Consider the following 3,259-nt stretch of genomic DNA (forward strand, 5'->3'; position numbering starts at 1 on the left):
CCACGGCCGCCATTTTGAAAACCTATTTCAAACTTAAAGTCAAGTTCTGCTGGACCGATTGAACTTAAAGTTTGTAGGAATGATCGACTCATGGTCCTGACAAAGTGTTGTTATTTTTCAGGTCAATCATAAATCCAATATGGCCGCCACGGCCACCATTTTGAAAACATATTTCAAACTTAAAGTCAAGTTCTGCTAGGCCGATTGAACTGAAACTTTGTAGGAATGATTGACTCATGGTCCTGACAAAGTGTTGTTATTTTTCAGGTCGATCAGAAATCCAATATGGCCACCACAGCTGCCATTTTGGTAAACTATTTCAAACTTAAAGTAAAGATCTACTTGGCCGATTGAACTGAAACTTTGTAGGAATGATCGAATCATGGTCCTGACAAAGTGTTGTTATTTTTCGGGTCAATCAGAAATACAATTTGGCTGCCATGGCCGCTATTTTGCTACTAAGTTCTAATAGGCCGATCTCACTTAAAATTGGTCTAGGAATGATCAGCTCATGGTCCTGACAAAGTTAAGTTAACATTATACTATTTTTTACTCAAATTGGTACATATTTCAACAACAAAAATAAATACTATAGACTCAGGTGACCGTTAAGGCCCATGGGCCTCTTGTTACAGCTCAAATTTATTTTATTATTTCTCAGCAAGGAATAGAAAGACCTTCCTCAAATTTCGTATGTAGGTTCCCCTTGAATTTAAGTTGTGTATGTTAAATTTTTAGGTTACCTGACCATAGGTCATGGTAACCTATGGTCATGGTAACCTATTGTGATAGCCTTTTGTCCGTCGTCGTCTGTCGTGCGTTAACTTTTCCTTGTGAACACGATAACTTGAGTAAATGTTAACCAAGTTTGATGAAATTTTGTACGCAGCCATATATGAAAAAGATCTCAGACGAGTTCGAAAATGGGAATTATTCGACAGTACCTTACAGAGTTGTTGCCCTTTGTAATAATATTATTATTGGACCTTGTGTTCACGAGAACTTGATTAAATGTTATTCAAGTTTGATGAAACTTTGTATGCAGCCATATATCAATAAGATCCCAAACGAGTTCAAAAATGGGAATTATTAGACAGTAACTTACAGAGTTATTGCCCTTTGTAATAATATTATTTTTGGACCTTGTGAACACGATAACTTGAGTAAATGTTAACCTAGATTGATGAAACTTTGTATGCAGCCATATATCAAAAAGATCCCTGACGAGTTCGAAAATGGGAATTATTAGACAGTAACTTACAGAGTTATTGCCCTTTGTAATAATATTATCATTGGACCTTGTGAACATGATTACTTAAGTAATTATCAACCAAGTTTGATGAAACTTTGTATGCGGCCTTATATCAATAAGATCTCGGATGAGTTGGAAAATGGGAATTATTTGACAGAGTTATTGCCCTTCGTAATAATATTATTACACTATTTTGTATTGGACCTTGTGTTTACGATACTTTTTTTTGGGGAGAGTTAAAAATTTGAAGCACTGGCCCAAATAATTTTGGGAAGAAATATTTCCATAGCATTTAACACCATGCTTCAGCACATTTAAATTACATATAACATGACAATGTTTGTAATATGTAAAACAGAATAAAACATTATATTTTTAATTCTTCAACCCTAGTTAAAACCTGACATGATACACAAAACTCGCACCTCAAAGAAGATACCCTGGCAGTATTTATATAAAAATGGAAAAAAAAATCATCACATTTTCTAAATCACAGACAGTTCGATTCAAATCGAAGTAATGACAACTGAAAAATGTACTGCCCCCCAGTTAATGTGGAAGGGACTATCATTTCTTTTATTCATTAATTTTTCGACAGTCGCCCAAACTATTTTTGTTGGGCCAGAGACTACCTCACTTTTGACAGCTTTTGGTCGCTCGAGCAAGACTTTAACCGCCATAGGCGAGCAGGCGACCGTCCATTGCTGGCACTGATGCAACAACAGGGGAACCTACATATAAAATTTGATAATGATCCCACTGGTACTTCCCGAGAAATAGCGATAACAAACTTTCACTATCAAAATCCAAGATGGCTGCCTGTCGGCCATGTTGTTTATCCGATCAATCTCAAAAATTGCACTGCAAAGCTAAGGACCATGAGAAACCTACATATAAAATTTGAGAAAGATTCCTCTGGTACTTCTTGAGAAATAGCGATAACAAACTTTCACTATCAAAATCCAAGATGAATCTGTCTGTCGGCCATGTTGTTTATCCGATCAGTCTCAAAAAAGCCCTGCACAGCTCAGGACCAAGGGGAACCTACATATAAAATTTGAGAAAGATTCCTCAGGTTCTTCTTGAGAAATACAGATAACAAGAATTGTTTAAGGACGGACGACGGACGCAGGGTGATTTGAATAGCCCACCATCACATGATGTTGGGCTAAAAATGGTACTCCATAGATATCATAACCACATTAAGTTATGCAGCGGAGATCAGATTTTGATCTGGTTTTTTTTTATACAACTTGCTAAGCTAAAACAATTCATGTACTTATAAACATAAAACAAAGATATTTTACAAAGTCTTCTGTAAATTTGTTTCAGTCTTGACATGAAAAGATCACACAACATGATATTTAAGTTTTCAATTTAACTTTAATTGTCAGAAGGACGGAAATGGCAAACTTCTATAGTTCAACTGTTGTCACAATGTTTCTACATTATAATAAGTAAAATATCTATTGTCATGCTATTTGATCATGAGATTCTGAACAATTACCACATTCACTCCTACAATGTATTTAATAACAATCGACAAAGTACAAATCTGGACAAAACTAGTTTCTAAGTCAAGAACAAGTTTTGTAACAATTTAAAAAAATAATAAAACCTGGAATGCATTTAACAATATTTGTTGGTAAATATTAACAATACGATTAGTTTTTTCTACAACACACTTAACACATGGAAACTACACCAAAGCATCATGCATGTACGTATTTAAACATGCTTAGTTGGACATTCTGATTTGGAACAACACGTCCAAGACATGAACTTGGAAAAAATGCTTCGATCTTGATTCATTTCAGAAGTTATAAAGCTAAATATCGTAAAGGAATCTAAATAATACTTGACAAGTAAAACAAATCTATGAAAACAAAAAACATGTTGTATGAAAACTGGTATTAAAAATAAAATAGAAAATATGAAATTTGACTAAAGAGATATTATGCACAGTAAATTATATGCATATTAAAACAACAAAATATGCATTCATTA

This window comes from Mizuhopecten yessoensis, unplaced genomic scaffold, assembly GCF_002113885.1.
Source record: "Mizuhopecten yessoensis strain PY_sf001 unplaced genomic scaffold, ASM211388v2 scaffold7597, whole genome shotgun sequence".
NCBI classification, from domain to species: domain Eukaryota; kingdom Metazoa; phylum Mollusca; class Bivalvia; order Pectinida; family Pectinidae; genus Mizuhopecten; species Mizuhopecten yessoensis.